Source organism: Triturus cristatus, chromosome 6 (assembly GCF_964204655.1).
Source record: "Triturus cristatus chromosome 6, aTriCri1.1, whole genome shotgun sequence".
NCBI classification, from domain to species: Eukaryota; Metazoa; Chordata; class Amphibia; order Caudata; family Salamandridae; genus Triturus; species Triturus cristatus.
Genome location: NC_140589.1, coordinates 1903698808 through 1903716481, shown reverse-complemented (window position 1 = coordinate 1903716481; position 17674 = coordinate 1903698808). Strand labels below are relative to the sequence as shown.

Below are 17674 nucleotides of genomic sequence, written 5' to 3'. Positions count from 1 at the left end.
GGCAGAGCTGCAGCTGTGAGAGGGAGCGCTCTCTGGGGTCTGTTTTCAGCTTTTCTTGTCTCTGTTCCCCCCGAGCAGCCGCCGAACATATCTCTGTTTCTCTTTTAGAAATGACCCGGGCTCACTCACGCCTGTCAATCAGAGAGTGCGGGGGGCTGGGGGCGTGTTAGAAGATCTGCCTTAATGTATACATTGTATCTTTAATAACATCTAAACGCTAATTCCTTAATTGTTTTTTAATAACGACAAACTTTTTTGTAGGCTCCGCCCCTTATCCCTCCGTCCTGAAACCTCTTACCACCGTTTTGGGTGGAGGTGATTGGAAGGTGTGCTGAGGCTGCCCCCGTCTGACCCCTCCCCATGCCACACTCTGACGTCACTGGTAATGGCAGGGTGGGGGTGGGCGACCACACATGCCCTGGATGCCAGCCATGGAGTTACTTACTTTCATTCTCGAAGTGCTGCGTGAAGTGAGCGCGCCGTGTGATCTGCTGCAGGTGAGTTGTCGGTGTGGGAGGACTGGAGCCGGGGAAGGTACAGAGAGAGAGGGGTTTTGTTCCCCCTTCTGTCTGCGATGTAATTGTGGCGTAAGGGCCTGAGTAGCTGACTCTGGAGCTGGGAGACCAGGTTGGAGTTTCGGCGTCTGTTCCATCTCCTGTGATTCTGGGCAAATCTCTTACCCTCCCCCTAACAAAAATAAATGTACCCTTGTGTAATGTAACTGGTGCTCGTGGCGGCTGGTATTAAGGGGCGGAGGAGGCGTTGCCTTACCTACGGGGAAAACTAATGGGTTTCAAAGGGGGCGATAATGAATTGTCCCAGGGCGCGGTGAGTGGAGCCGTTCAGGGCAATGGGCAGGGGCGGGGGCAGGGCAGGGCTGTGCGGGGGGAGGGGGGGGGGTAACACTCGCCGCACTCCTTCTAATTTCTGGCCCGGGAGTGCCTCTCCCTTTAGTGTGTTTGGCCGCAGCTCCTCTTTCCGGCAGGGGGGGGTTTGTTGCCGGAAGAAGGCGCCCGCAGTCCTGGTTTCAAAGGACACGACACAGGTGCAGGGGAGCCTTGTCCCTTATCTGAACCCCAGGACTCGGCAGACCTGCTGTTAAAGGTCGGGCCCGGAGTCCGGAGCCCCTCACTGCACACGAGAGCCCCTCACTGCACACAATCTACCCAGGAGCCCCTCACTGCACACAAGGGACCCTCACTGCACACGATCTAACCAGGAGCCCCTCACTGCAACCGAGAGCCCCTCACTGCACACGATCTGTTCAGGAGCCCCTCACTGCACACGAGAGCCCCTCACTGCACACGATCTGTTCAGGAGCCCCTCACTGCACACGAGGGACCCTCACTGCACACGATCTACCCAGGAGCCCCTCACTGCACACGAGGGACCCTCACTGCACACGATCTAACCAGGAGCCCCTCACTGCAACCGAGAGCCCCTCACTGCACACGATCTGTTCAGGAGCCCCTCACTGCACACAAGGGACCCTCACTGCACACGATCTACCCAGGAGCCCCTCACTGCACACGAGGAACCCTCACTGCACACGATCTACCCAGGAGCCCCTCACTGCACACGATCTGTTCGGGAGCCCCTCACTGCACACGAGAGCCCCTCACTGCACATGATCTACCCAGGAGCCCCTCACTGCACAAGATCTGTTCAAGAGCCCCTCGCTGCACACATGATCTGCTCCAGAGTCGGAGCCCCTCCCTGTGCTATGACATGCTCTCTCACTGCACGGAGTGCACGCACTGCCTGCTTCTAAGCCACACACTGTTCTCCTGCGGCTCTCACTGCACACATCCTCAGCGTGTAATCCCAAGAACCTCACTGCACACACAGTCTACTGCGGATCCTCTCACAGTACACCTAATCCGGAGCCTCTCGCAGAACACGTGCACTGGCTGATCTCAAGCCTTTCACTGCACACACAGTCTACCGAGCCTCCTACTGTATCCACCTACTCCCGGTCCGCTCACTGCACATACCTACCATCTGGACTTCTAACTACCAAAGCGCACCTCTGCCCCTCTCCCTGCCCATACAAACTGTGGCACCACCCTGCCAGTGCCACAGCCACCTCAGCATGAACTGGCACCCCTCCCTGCACACCCCGTCATAACTCCCTGCGCATGCGGTGCCTCTCCCTTCAAACGCCAGCATCAGCCATCGCGCAAGAACCACACTCCACGCTGTTACTTGAAGTGTAAAAGGCCATTTTATTAGGACATGGTTGCAATCATTTAGACTTTATTCGACAGTACATAAATGCAATAAATATACTTTCCCCAACCCATACCGACTCATTCTCCTTTCATCCATTCTCAAAACCATCTCACCTGTTAGACTCTTCCCCCATTCACTCGGTGACCTCCTTCCTCTCCCCATCACTTGCCCTCCAAGCATCCTCAGTGTAATTTCCTTCATTGGTCATTGCTTCCCGCGCCCGCTATCAGTCACCTGTGTACCGTTCTCCCCTCCCGAGGGGTGGATCCGCCCGTATGTGACTACCCACCCCTCCAAAGTACCGTGACGCCTCTACTCTGCAACCCTGCCCTAAACTGGCACGCTCAGCCCAAAATCTATCCCAACCCTTCGCTTAATGTCTGTAGGGTGGGTGGGCGGACAAACTTTTCTCTCTCCCTCCCGGTGGTGCTCAGGTGTCAGGAAGAGGCCGGATCCTCCTCTCCTGACACCTATATACCCTCCCAACTCCCGCCCCTCTCCTTCCTATGATCCCACCCCCACCATGTCCTTCCGGTCGTTGCGCGAATTCCCCGGGGGAAGACTGGTCTGCGACCTTCACTTCCCCCGGGGCCCGCAGTGGCGTGTAAAGGAAGGGAGAGGCACCGACCTGTACGGAGGGGTCAGCCCCACAGGGCCTGCACTGGTGATGGTGTCACTGGGGGTGCCCCTGTTGGCAAAGCTCCGGGACCGTTCCTGCAGCTCCTTTGACTGGTTGGGCCGTGCACTTCCTGCAGACACATATCGGCTAGAACCAAGCTGCTTCCCGAAAAGCATTTGAGATTCAGGCAATAGTCAGGGGTGGATATGAATGCGATCTGTGATTGTGTCTAGCTTGGAGTGTCCTCTCCAGGAAAGCATGACTTTTTTAGCGGTCCTGGGAAGGGTAGGAGACAATTCCTTTTTTACTAAGGGGCGGGTCTTCAGATTTCAGTCCCACTGGATCAAAGCATCATCTCTGAAAGTGTGTAAGGTTTTCATTTGGATGACTCCATCTGTGACATTGTGATACATAACGGCAAGATTGGGGTGGGTGGGGGCGGGGGAGGGTCACACTTGGGCCTATCCTGTAGAAGTCTTGCCAACATTACTCAGGCAGTCCTAGAAGCATTATTAGGGAATGAAGTGCCCTTCGGAGCATGTGGAAAACTCAATAATCCTGAATCCTTCCTGCACCAGAGACTTCTATCTAAACATCCTACAGAAATAGTCTGCGGCAGCTTGAAAGGAACACCCTGTAGTTGGCATTTTGTGATTTCTGATATAAAGCACACAGCATAAGAACAATTTCACTTGTTCTGCTGCATCTCCAGAGAGGTTTGTAACATTAGCTCTTTCTGAGTTTCTTAGCTTCTATAGGACTTTCTACATTTAGTGTATTCACTTGCTTTACATGTGATTACTTTCCAACGGCAAAAAAACCCAATCCTCCCTCAATGCCTCGGGGCACAGACCATATCTCTGTGGTGCCATTTCAAGCACCGCTCTCTTGCAAGATGACGCTGTAATATAGAATCCAGGGCATAGGGTAGAGAAGACCAGCACAACACAAAGGACAGACTTCAAGGCCCAGAGAGGAGTTTACAGCCTGACAGCCACAAGTCATGCTGCTGTGAAGCAACAGAGGGCCTCGCCAACCTATCTACTCTAAGCAGGATTTATTTGGACACCTTTACATTACTATGTTCGCTTTACTCTGTGCACTTTTAAAAAGCCCATTACAATGCACCGCATAAACACACTCTCCAGCCATACCTGCACCTTTATTTATTTACCCCTTCCGGTACATTTGAGGTAACCATTCCACAAACCTGCCTTATCTTAGTGTGCAGTGCACCAGGCTCTTGTAGGAATGTGGCTTATCAGCTTCAAATGAGGGCACTGAGCCTCTAACCCAGACTCACCACCACTTGGCCACATTGTGTGATCCTGGAAGTGTTTTATTTTTCTGGTCCTCCATTTCCTAATCTTGCAAGATTAGAAGTGCTCACCTAAAGGTTAACTCATTTTAATAAGAGCTACCTAGAACAACAGTAAGTTTCTAAACAGCACAGGAGCACTGTTAGTAACCCTAACTTTAATAGTGTGTACAGGGGGTAGTAGGGACAAGAAAAGCTTTCAGAGACTTCCCTGTTATTGTTGTAAATTAGGTAAAATGTGGGATATTGAAATGGCTGCAGGCACGCCTGTTGTCAGTCACACCAGAGCTATAGCCAGGGCCACTGGAATTATGTGGCAAGAGCGGACACAGTTATGTGGCAAGGTTGAGTAAATTATGCAGCAAGAAAAAGCAAATTTATGTAACATAATGCAGCACATTTTGTAATTGTATTCATTATTTCATCATTTTTAAGCTTGGTGACACCCTGTGGGCATTGGTTGCAACTCATTAGTATAGGTTGAACATCCAAATACAGCAATAAGCAACAGAAAGGTGACCAGTCCGGCTTTGCAAAGAGGCTTCCGCTGCGCAGCAAAACGCATCGTCGCATTTTTAGTAACTTTTTTAACCGTTTGAGCTAGAAACAAATGTTGTTTTTGTTAAAATCTGGGTATTATGAAGCAGATGATGGATTATGCGGCAGATGCGGCAAATATATATTAAGTGAAAAACGCCGCAGACGTTCAATCCCATAATTCCAGTGGCCCTGGCTATAGTCTCTGTGACGGCGTGAGGTCGCATCACGTAGCAGATGTTAATGGATGGCTTTTGTCCTGACTTAAAGAAACCCTCTCAGTCTAGTGCCCCAGTGCTGCTTTTAATTCATGCTTGGCGCTGCACAGAACAGTATATAAAGCCTCTCCTAGTTTCAAGTGCAAGAGTTTGGTGATATCGTATCGCAGACAGTAAGGCTTAGGATTTTAGTTTGTGGTAAATATATCACTGCAATCCTGCCTTCTAGCAAACTCTGCCTTGCCCCTTCTGTTTTCTTTTTCTGGCCTGCGATTCCGGGGTGCTTGTGAAGGAATAAATGCAGAGCCATGGGGGATGGGGGGGGGGAGAAAAGAGCGTAGTGCAGGCACTGGTTTACAAATTAGAGGCTCGTGAAAATGAAAGCTCGTGAAAATGAAAGCAATAGGGGGGGGGGGGCCTGTGGGATGCACGACAGCCCCACAGGGAAAGTAAGGGCTTTGATGTAGACTTGGTTGAGACAGTAGAGACGGAGCCATCAAGCACAAACGACAAGCAACGTGTGAAGGGAGGGGCCAAGAACTGCATGACAAGAAATCCGAGTACTTTACTGCAAGCGTGGGGGGGGGGGAGCGACCTGGGTTCAGCACGAGAGGCCCAAGGGTGGAGGGCAGGATCAGAAGGGTGAATAAAGTTAAAGTCTGGTAGAAGCAAGAAGGAGAGAAGCCAGTCTCCTACCTGCCATTGCTGGGAGTGTTCAAAGCTCCATGTCCGCCCCGTGATCTAAGGAAATACTACAGACCATTCGCTCTTGAATGTGCTGGTTTTGAAAACTCCGAGCTGCTCAAACTTCAAGCTGTGCTTTCACATTGTGAACACGCTGCACTTAATTGAAAAAGGTCTCAGATCTTTTGTGTAGTTATGTGGTTCACCCCGCACGCACAAGAGACGGAGCTCGAATTTTTAAACTCCCTGTGCACTCTCGTCACTGATTTCCTGTGTTTTAGATCCAAAAGCCGTGTCCAATGCACTATAAGCGGTAAAGAGTCACTGCCTGCATCACACCTCACCATTTACTACAGTCGGTACCGGTGGTGAGCAGAGACATTTATCACTCATTTCACCTGGCTTCGCTCGATGGCCCAGGCGGGCTCCATAATCGAAAACAGGCTCCTTGCATCCCGCTGTAAATTGTGTCGTGTGCGTGGGTTACATGATTACACTGTGGACGACACACACTGACAATTTGAAGAGGTCTCAGTTGAGCATAATTTACTGCCTACTTGCATACATGCCAACATTTCAGAAGAGCAAAGTGGGAGATTTAAATAAAAAATTAAAAAAAATCGTGAGAATGGGGCCTTCAAGCGGGTTTCTGTCATGTTTGGACTTTGAAAGTGTGCTGCTGCAGGATCGGACATTTAAAAGCAAATTCACGTGTTTTTTTTTATCACCTTTCAGAAGCATGGAGCGCAATGGCAGGCAGAGAAAGAGGGGGATGCAAGAGTCGTGCACTGGCCTGGCAGGTTGCGGTCAGTGCATACACCCCCCTCCCTCCCCCGTCAGTCCCGGCTGAAACAGCTTCCGGGCACACACACAGCCGCCCCCCCCAGTACTTCACAGGTGTTTAAAAGACCATTCGGTTGTTAATGGGGCTTTGTTGGTTTTCACCCCTTCTAGAGCCCCTGCATCGCCGTTCTGACTATTGCTGGAAGAATTAGCACGTTACACATTACCAAGCCCTGTCAGCTGAAACCCCGAGCGCTTTTAAAAAAAAAAAAATTTTTATATTGTGTAATGCTTTTTATTATTTATTTATTTATTTACTTTCTTTTCACTTTGGCCATGTTAAGCTAAAGCGCGAGTGCCACGATTGTTGAAAAAGTGAACAAATAGATGTTTTTCTATTTGTTTACTTTTGCTACAATTGCGGCACCCGCGCTTTACTTTAACATGGTTAAAGCTAAAGCGCGGGTGCCGCGATTGTAGCAAAAGTAATTAAATAGAAAAAAAAGAGTGGCCTGCCATTTTTTTCTATTTGTTTACTCTTGTTTACAATGCCATAGGTTGCAAACTCCCAATTGCGACACCTATAGCATTGTAAATGCTTGTTTCTTTTGCCTACATCTCACCACAGAGCAACGTGCACCTAACCAATGTACAGTGGTAAAATTTGATTTTGCTAAAAACTTTCTACTACTCCTCCTCACCCCACACCCCACTTTGTTAAAGACTTCTGCTTTTCCCAAGCTTGACTTCCCACTCTGACTCTCTACCTGAAGCAGTGACGCCCCAGTTTGCCTAGTACCTCTATGCCCCCCGCATACATTAGCCCTCCTTACCCCTTTTCCCCATGTTATAGAAAACCACCCACCAGACCTCCAAACCAAAATTATTTTTCCTAACTGGCCCTTCACTTTTCATCACAATGTTCTACCCATGGCCTGACAACTGCCTCCATTTCCCCTCCAAACCCCCTGGTTACCCCGCTGTCATCCCAAATTTTGCAGCCTTTTGGTGGCTTAATCCCGTGCCATTCTCTGGCATCCTACAGACGGCGTTAAGCAGGCTCTAAAATATTCATAGGCCAGAAGCAGGCCTCCTATGTGATCTCCAGAGCTGATGTCATCTGGCATCACTCTGAATACGGAGGCTGTAGCCTTAGCTCTGTGCTGCTTCTAATGGTCCAATAAAAGATTCCCAGGACGGCGGATCTTATTTTGCCACGCTCCTTGTAAAACGCCTGACTGTGTTCATGGTGGCAGCGGCGGGGCCCAGGGGCCACGGTCTGTCCAGATGCTTCAATTGCTGTCTCATGCGTCGCTATTGATACTTGCCAGTGCTTGTCTCCACTGGATGGTTTAATATTCTAACCTTCAGGGCTTACATGCGAGACGAGATAGCTTCTACTCGCAAACGTTTTTTTTAATTTTTGGGGATGTGTGAGGTTTTCCCTCATGTGACTGAAGAAATGAAGTCCGATCGTTCCATAGAATGATGTACCATTTTCTTTATTGAAAGTCAAGATGTTAGGTTTGGACAATTGTCCTTGTCATTTGATGTATATTGGTCAGACTTTGCAACCAATTAAGGTGCGGGTCAGTCAACATCGCAGCAGAATAAGATGCAGAGTACTGAACTCACCCTTGGCAACACACATTCCGACAATGGGCCCCACTGCTGATGAGATCAAATGGCAGGTGATCGACGTGGCCACCATACTGGAACGAGGTGGTAATATTGGAGATTCTCCGAAGACTAGAATGCCGCTGGATAGACGGGTGGATTCTTATATCCATGGACTCAATACCGTTGAAGAATTGTGTGGTTTTGTGACCACTCTGAGCAATTAGATACATTTACCAGATGGACAATTCCAAATCATCATGTACCTCCCCTTCTCTCTCACTCCCTCTTTTTCCCCCTTTTTCTTCCCCTCTTCCCTGATATGGATCCAACGATGTGGCAGAAGATTTACGATCTGATAAGTATGGCTCATACTTGGTTTTCACAACCTGCCTAAAAATAGCTGTACTCTCTGGTCACATGCTGTGAACACAATATTGTAGCGGAAGATTCACCGTCTGAGAAGCATAACAAATGCTAATTGCATACAACCTGCTTATAAACAAAGTACCCAAGTATTTGAAATATGCAAAATTTTGATTAAGCAAGCACACTGGCTGTCATCATCATATGAAAACTCTATGACGATGTTTTAAACATGTATATGTTTTGTAATCTACAACTACACATAGTGTTTCTTTTGATTTTATAAGACATATGGGCCCCACGCCTCCCCCAACTATTTTACCACAGCTCCGTCTATCCAGACAAAACTCTTTTATACAAATATTGTCTTATGGGTCAAGACTTTTTACTATAAACTCTACTCATTTTTCTATGCTTTCTTAATTCTGGGTTCCATATAGAATTTATCCCATTCCCACACTGCAATGGACAGTGACGCACCACTCCACAGGGGCCTTTTGGCGCTGCTTCCTAATTAGTGAGAAGTGCGCATGCTCTGGCAATCGACTCATTGCAGCATCTTCTGCGGGGGAGAAAGACTCATTGCGCCCTCCTCTCTCACGACCGGCGAGGCTGACATCTACACGCTAGTCGCCTGGTTACATGTAGGGAGCGTTTTTAACATGGATGTAACAACGGGTTGGGAGCAATGCTCCGAGTTGTGATTGTTTTTTTTTTTTTTTAGCTTAAAGGCACACACATAGAGGTTTGCGATCTCGGACCTCCATTCCCCCTTTGAATAATTGTCTCACCACCGATGGTTTTACCAGCCACATAGCGTCCACAAGTGGACAACGGGCAGGCTACTCATAATAAATACAATTAATGGGCCTATATGGATCCCTTGATCTGTACTCTTCAACGGCTGCGCTGCTCATGGATACTGTACACTTTTAGAGCCCTTTTCACCGTATACCTCTATACATCATTAGTATGACTTTTTGCAGTGACGGTGTTTGTGTTTATTAAGCTGCTAACGACCCCCCTACCCATGAGAGATGGTTGTGGTTGTTTCTCCCCACCTCTATCACACAGCTTATCAACCCCAATTGTGGTAGAGATGGTCACTCCCTATATCTCCTTTCACATAGGTCTGAATCAGGTGACTACTGCCCGTGCAGTGCTGACCCTTCGTATCTATGACCACGGTGGGACTTTCCCTGGTTGGGAGGTAACCAACCCCATCCCACGATTGGAGGGACCTTACGCAAATACCGAACATGACTGCTACTCCCCCTCACCATGGGTGAGTACCTCCGATAATATATATCTGCATGCGTCATCCAATGTAATTCCTATACTCAACTGTTGATTTTCTCTATCTTACTAACGGTGCCCGCTGTGCCCCACTGTGAGTATTCATTTTTCTTCTCTTTCTCACTCCAGTCTTGAGCCACTTCAATCCTCTGGTGTTTTCCACTGAGCACATTGGCAGTCCGATGGCACGACTCAGGTATTTTTCAGATAAGCTCTAACTGAGCTATTCACCCCCCCCCCCCCCCCGATTCTGTTTTGGCAGTTCAAGTCATTTTCCCTTATCACTTTATTCCAGGTGTTCCATATCATAAGGTCCTGATGAGACCCCTCAATGCTCATGGGGTCGAAACGTCATCAACACGCTCTATAAACGACCCACTTTCACAGACCCGTAGCATTGTTCTAGAGGACTGATTGATGATCTGAACATTTTGTATTGTGCTCGTTTGTTATACATAGAAACCTTCTTACCACTCAGTCACACCCCTTTCCCTTTATAAGGTTCTATTTCACTTGGGAAACCGCGCACTTATATGTGTACATTTTTTGTGAGAAATATGATCACTCAGTAAAATTGTCTGTTTTGATAACAGCATCTGGTGTGTGACCCAGATTCTCCTGACATTCACCGCCCACACAAATATTTGCCATTGGTCGTCCTACCTATGAAGTATCCAGACACATAGGCCACAGGATCTGTTGTTCTGTGTTACAATACTGATACCCTGGATTCTTGTGAGAAGGGTAACCCTTGTTTCAGATACAATGGACCCATCTAAAGCATCAATTGCTTGTATTACTTCTTCCAAAGTTAGCGGTTCACACATGAATTGCCTCTGGCTGTCTGGATGCCATCCCACTGCGATGTCTGCGAGATGTGAAGATTTAGCATCGGGGTCATAGGAGGTACGAGAAGGGTAAAATTCCTGGTAATATGACCAGAATCTAGCCATAATGCGCTCCCCACCCGTGACAGTCTCCCAGTCCTTAGTTCGGAGCTCCGCCGCATAGTTAAGTGACCAATTGGGGTGCAGTATACGTGCCACGGTGCAACCTGATCTCTCTCCTTCTCCATATCGATGCACTTGATAGTGTTTGCCCATGTATTCGATTTCTCTTTCTGCTAAGTCCCAGTATTTGGCCAGGAGCACCACCCATTTATGCAACTGGTGATCCCCGTCGGCTATTGCCTTAAGCTCCAGGTCCCTTATTTTCCCCTGAACTCAGCTGAGTTGTGTGCGGATATCCCTTAGGATACCCACGTGCTTGGAAATACACAAGTCTCCCTCCCCCCCGGACATATGCCCTGAAGGCCTCCCACAGGGTGGCCTGTGCGGATACAGTTCCAGTGTTAATCTCAAAGTATTCAAAAATGGAGCTTTGCTGTTCACTATGGAACACCTGGTCCCAGAGCGCATCGCCATGGAATCGCCAGCTGTATTAAAGGCAACAGCCATGTGGGATCCGGAGTTTCAAAAGGACAGGGTTGTGGTCCGAAAGTGTCCGTGGGAGCACGGTGATCTCAGACACCCACATGTGGGCAGTGACCGACAGGAACCACTAATCTAACAGTAACCAAACCGAGCGGGGCACCCAGTAAAATGTGAAGCTGGGAGTAGTGGGGTGATTGGTCCACCATATGTCATATAGTGCATAAGTATCAAAGACATGCCTAAATACCTTCCTAGCCCGAGGTTTATCTGTTGGTTGTGTGCTAATGGAGTCAGTTCGCAGGTGGTGTGGCATATTAAGGTCCGGTCTATTATTAGATGGTTCACTTCAAAACCATCCAGTCTGGTATAGAGGTCTCTGAAAAAAACCGGGGTCATCAGCGTTTGGAGCATAAATGTTTACGAACAAAATGCTTTAGTCTCAGAGTGTTCCCTGCAATAACAAATATCGGCCTCCTGGTTCTGAGTAGAGGAAATGACAGAGGAACGGTATTGTTCTGTGGATTGGAATACAGGTGCCTCAGGAGTATGTGCTATAACATGAAAAATAGCGGTGTGTGCCCCAATCCGTGGTGAAGGTGTGCTCAGAGAGCTGGAGAAGATGTGTCTCCTGGAGAAAGGCACTTTTAATGGAGTGTCTATTAAGATAAGACAGAACTTGCTTCCCTTTCACTGGTTATTGATGCCACGTGTGTTCCATGAGATGACTGATAAGTCCATTGTTTTAGCCATACTATAAAGCAGATTTATAGAGATGTATCTCAGGCCTTAAGCCCGAGCCGTATGTGGCGATGAGGGCATTGTGTATAAAAACGTGATGTGCATCGTCAGTTAACCTTTCAACCCCAATGAAGTTACCCTCTAACAGTCCCCCCCCCCTCCCCCCCCCCCCACCCCACAGCAGATTTAAGAACATCCAATGAATCCCATTTAACCGGTTAAAAAAGAAAACATAACCCCTGAGTAATAAGAGTTGGTAAACACCATGAAGGCGTGGTGACAACACGGACATCGACAGTCCCAAAAAGAAAAGTTATGTACACTAGTATAGTGTAGTCGCCGTTGTAGGGTACGTTAACTTTGGCTGGGTGCAATATCGTGAGCAACAGTGTCTGTCAACGGTGTCTGTATCTTCAACATTCCCAGTTTCTCAATATAAAGTCAGGCCATTTCACGGAGCTTCATCTCAAGAGGTCGATGGAGGGCTCTCACATCTCCCGGGTTCGTCACAGCCACTGGTCGCGGGGTATCTAGCACGGATAGATTTACAGAAAGACTCTGCAGCAGCTGGGGCATCAAGGATCTTAACACGCCCCTCGTGTTCAACCCTTTAAGCGAGCCGGTTAGAGCATGGAATAACGAACCCCTTGCTTGTGAAGTGCATTTTTCACATTGTTGTATTTCCTCCTAGCTTCTTGTACAGTTGGGGTGAAATCAGGTGACATAGAGATGTTTGAGCCCTGCTACTGCAAGGGCCCCTTTTCCCGGGCCATCCGGAGTGCGATACCTCTGTGTCTATAATTAAGGAGGTGGGCTATAAGATATCTAGGAGGTGCTCCTTTAGGGGGCGCTGCCCCAAGGAGCAACGCATCCGCTCTACCGCAAAGGTTGCCGAGAAGCTAGAGCGCTTGAAGAGGGTAGTTCGGAGTCACTCCACAAAGTCCTCTGGTCGTCCATGTTAGTAGTTTCTGCTATACCAGAGATGTGGATATTGTGTCATCTCGAGCGGCCCTCCAAATCCTTCATTTTCTGACTGCTACCTGTTTCAGGATTCGCTCCATTTTATCTAGGCGTTTCTGTAGCATTGTGGTGTTATCTTCCAGGCTGGAGATTCTTTCCTCTGTGCCATCGTTATGGGCCCCCTATCTGTCCATCCGCTCACCCATCTTGTCCATGCGGCCCGCCAGTGTGCAAACCATGCTTCAATGGCACCAAAGCCAGCCCTTAGTTCAGTCATTACTCCGGATATGTCACACGGGGGCCTCTGCAGTGTCACGGCTATGAGCCTCTTCAGAATCTGACTGGCAACACAGGGTTCCGGCAGTGCCCGCATGGTCAAAAGTGATCCTCGTCTGTGTAGGGTCTGAGCAGCCAATTCTGGGGTCCCAACGAAGCAACGCCCTCACAGTACAGGCAATGGCACATGAGCAGTGTCAGGTTTTTACTCTCCTCTCCTGCCCCACCTACGCAAAGAAAAGGATTGGGGGACCAGGCTGCGAGCCTACCCCCCAACGTTCAAAGGAGTGCACCTCTGAGCAGCTATCCTGCCCGGGGGTTCAACTGTCTTGTACCCCCAGTTGGGGCGGTGTTAATGGAGAGTGGGCAGTAGGTAGATGCAGCGTGTATTGCACTTGGTCGTATGTTTGAGACAGCAGGGGGCAGCAGAAAGTTCACTCTCATCCAGTGCTGCAGCACGGTAGCCGAGGCCATGAGGGCCTTATAGCACCGGGCCGGCCTCAGCGGGTAGTGGCGGTCCGCCACAATCTCATCCCTGCCACACTCACACCAATTTTGTAGGTGTTGCTCTGTCCACACAGCTCTCTCTCTGTGGCCTGGTGCGTCTGCAGAGAGTGGGTCTTGGATTCAAATTCTGGCCGGTATTGGGCAGCCCACCACTCCCACATAGGGCCCGGTCGCATCTGGCTCCATCTCCCCGGTAGGCTGCAGCTGTCTCCCACTTCGCGGGCCTCGAGAGGGCACTTCTTGTGCCCCGAGGGAGGGACTGCCTGTTCACGCAGCTCAATGTAGAGACTAAGGAGGGAGGGTTCCAGCGACTTACGAGGTTGGGTGACGTCTGCCTCAGACCTGCCGCCGCGGAGCCTCCGACACTGTGTCGGCTGTGCGTGGCCTGTCTTTCCCCTATCCTTCAAATGCAGGCATTAGTCCTTCGACCGGGCACAATTTCCATGGTCCTCTGGTCCCTGGCTTCCTAGCTAGTTGTTCATGCTGATATGTAACGGCTTCTGCAGCAGCAAACAGCTAGTAGGTAAATGCCGAGCCGGAGCCTCACAAGTTGTGGCCATCTTGGTAGCGGTCGTGGCCACGCCCCCAAGTAAACAAAATTCTTAATTCAGAAAGGGGTCATTGTGTAGATTCCTCAAAACTTTCCCAAAGAAACTAGTTGAATTAAAAACATATTGAAAATAAGTTAAAAAAATATAAACAATTAATGACCATGTTTTCATCTGTTATTTTTTCAGCACAATGGCCGATTTACAAAAGCAATATAATATCAAATCTGTCAGACCCTACTTTTTGCAGGGATATATAGGGGTTCTAGGTTTTCCAAAAACACAAGATACCCAGCGCCAACAACACAGCTGCAGCTTATAATGATTTTTCATTGTGTACCAACAATGCAGCAATTCATATGGCAACATCGAATCAAAGAAAAATGGGTTTGAAGGAAAGCTTGTTTTTTCTGAAATGTGCTCAAGTTGTTGAGTTTACGAATAGTGGTTATTAACAGACCATTGATTTTGGGGTAGCAAAATTATCATGTGGTTCATGAGCAAAATGTGTTCTCCAATTGGTGATAACAAAACTTCCACTAGTCTATGTTCGCACACAACTCCTGAATCAAACACTTGTGTGACTGCGCGGAGCACCCTCGAGATGCAACAAACCAAAACGAGAAGTAACGATATTCCATTTCACCAATCACAACTGAGCTTTTTTTTTTGCTAAGTGTGTACCTGCCGAATTTGGGCTCTTGCTCACCTGGCACCCACCCACTAACTTACCAAACCCAGACATTTTTTAATGTAGACACCCTGGGGAGTTCAGGGAGTTGTGATTTGCATTGATTCCATGATGCTTTTGTACCCAGAAGGCCTTGCAAACCTCAAACATTGGCTGCAAACACCCATTTTCCTCAGATTTCTGTGAGAGAAATTATCGGGAGCTGCAGAGACCCACAAACTTCCTACCACTTATTGTTCCCACACATCTCCCGATAAAAACAGTACCCCACTTGCTTTGATGGAGCTAGCACCCGCAACTAAAAATGCCCCTAAAAGCAATCTGAAGAAATCACTTTTCGCCTTTTAAAATCCACCCTTTATTGTGGTGTGTGTAGCTGCGGAATTTGGGCCCTAGCTCAGATGCCACATGAAACGTAGATACCCTGGGGAGTTCAGGTTGGTGTGACGCGTGGATCCCACAGTTTGTTTTACCCCGAAAAGCCTTACAAACCTCACACCGGGCTGAACTGCTTGGAACTCAAGCTTTAGTAAATTCTACCACTGACCGTCCACAAAAACTGATATTTTTTATTTATTTCTATATTTCCAAATTGGAGATCTACATCAAAAGAATTTATAAGGAACTACTATTCCTTGAAAATAGCTTTTTCTAAACATGCCCCAATGACTATCATATTTAGTGCAGAGTCTAAGAGTAAAGTGTGTTTCAAAGTGCAGGAAACGCGCATCTGAATAATCTTGTGGCCATGGATAAAAAAAACAAGTAAACACAATAATAATATTAATGGGTGCCATCTGCACAGATGAATTTGCTCCCAAACTAAATGGATGCCTTTTGATTTATTGCAGCGAGACTTAGTGTGAAAAGTCAACCTGTAAAGCTCGCAGCATACAATCACCAAACACAGGATGCAGTGCACTTACCTAAAGGAGTTTATCTGGAGCATTAACAAGCGGCGTACTTTGTTGAACAAAAATTTCCAGAAGTGGTTCAGAAATTCTATCCTGTGCTGGTGTCTTCGGACAAGACACGTTATCTGTGAGTGGCTGGTTGCTAGACAGAAGAAAGAAAGAGAGGTGGATAGGGAGAGAGAGAGAGAGAGAGAGAGAAAAAGAGTCAGAAAGAGAGAAAACAAGAACATGGTATTTGTTATACATGAAGAGAGTGTTTTAAATTGTCTGCTTTGCCTTTGGGCTGGAAACATATGTAGGGTTATTTATCTAAGTGAAGAGCATAAACCAGCGCGGGCAGACAAGAAAAACTATTTTAAAGGTTGAAAACTGCTAAAACACTACTTGAAAGCTCTTTGCATGTTTGTGTGTTGAAAGGCAGCTGCTCCATTTGGCGCCAACTAAATGAGGGTGATGTTGCTAAGGACTGTGGGTAGTCGGATTAATCTGACATACAAGGAGGCCTAAACCTGCACCTAAAGACCCTACAATTCAAGCCCTATTCACCCTCCTGGAAGCGAACAATCTCATCCAACACTACAACAAACAAACGCACAATAAGGGCTCGAAACTTGACGCTGTCATCTCTAAACACAACACTCTAGCCCTCCACTCTATCCAACCATCCTACTGGACTGATCGTCATCTAATTCTATTCAATCTCAATACCAACCAACCAAAGGTCCCCCCCAATCTAGCTGTCCCAAGCACTGGGTGAGGAACATTCGTCGAATTCCTCATACTGAATTAGAAAAATTGGTCCATTCCCAAATCACACCTTCACCCATCTTCTCTTCTGCCGAAGACCTTACCGACGACTACAATATGGAAAAACTTGTCGAGGCATTCGCCCCCCTAAAAGTCAAGAAACCAAGAAGCATCCCCTCCAGATCTTGGTTCAACACAGACCTTAACAAGGAGAAGCGACAGCTCCAATTAGTCAAAAGAAATTGGAGACTGCAGCCCTCGCTAAACAATCACTTTGATCCTCCGGGCAGAATGCCTAAATAATAAAAAAAAATACATCTTCAGTAGGGGTGGCGGAGATACACTATGTGGAATTCTGCGGAGTTGAATAAAAACTCCATGGAATTCTGCTCCACGTAGGTCTCACAGAGGCCCTGCTACATGAATTAAAGAAGGCTTTCATGCCTCTGTTTTCCTGCCTTTACTCTGTCCCTCTTGCTGCTCCAGGTGTGTGATCTGCTCTCGCTGTGGCAGCCAGTGAACGGCGCTTGCTGTTCTTTCCCTACCATAGCCTGTTCCTCGGAGGTCACCTGTCCCTCGCCGTGCAACAATGAGTGAGGGAGGGACTGGCATTGTGTAGCTGGTCCTCCGACCACCAGCTCCGTCCGGTCTCCCTGCAACAGCAGCTCGTCTCGATGCCTCCCTCAGCAGGCCAGGGTGAAACAAGTGCAATGCCCCATCAAAACAAACACAAACCACAAGCACAATCTGTTAAAAAAAAAAAAAAAAAACAGGCCCAGCCCTGCACAAAATGAATGTAGATTACAAAATTAAACATGGACATATGCAAATGATTCAGTGTGACAAGCCTTGTTTGTAACTTCTAACAAATTTAATGCCTGGGAAACGGCCGTAGTGTGATGTTTTGGGCTGGCGCCAGTAAACTCCATTCCGCTATGCAGGAGGCAGAGTTTTTCCTTGAACTCTACATTTCAAGTAGAGCGCAAAGTAAAAAAAACTTTGCGCGCTCTGTCAGTGGAGTGGAGTTCACCACCTATCCCTAACCTTCAGAGAAGAACCCTTGTTTTTCTGAGACCAACTTGACTGGTCTAGAAATAGACCCAAAGACCTCTTCAGCATCAAAGAACAAATCTCCTCTCTGTCCCAACACTCAACTAATGACTTCTACGCGCTGCAAAGAATTTCTAAAA

At 47.9% G+C, this 17674-nt stretch overlaps 1 protein-coding gene across 4 annotated transcripts in view; it reads left to right on the top strand.

Annotated features, from left to right (window-relative positions):
- The first annotated feature begins 364 nt into the window (after positions 1 to 364).
- LOC146822385 (uncharacterized) overlaps positions 365 to 17674 on the top strand; it is a 28817-nt gene continuing 11507 nt past the window's right edge. The window contains exons 1-3 of one of the 4 annotated variants that reach the window (XM_085613470.1): positions 365 to 497; positions 9505 to 9659; positions 9800 to 9866. The gene's annotated coding sequence lies outside the window, so the exon portion shown is untranslated. The remainder of the gene's footprint in view (positions 498 to 9504; positions 9660 to 9799; positions 9867 to 17674) is intronic. The other 3 variants (XM_085613471.1, XM_085613472.1, XM_085613469.1) reach the window with 3 other exon arrangements.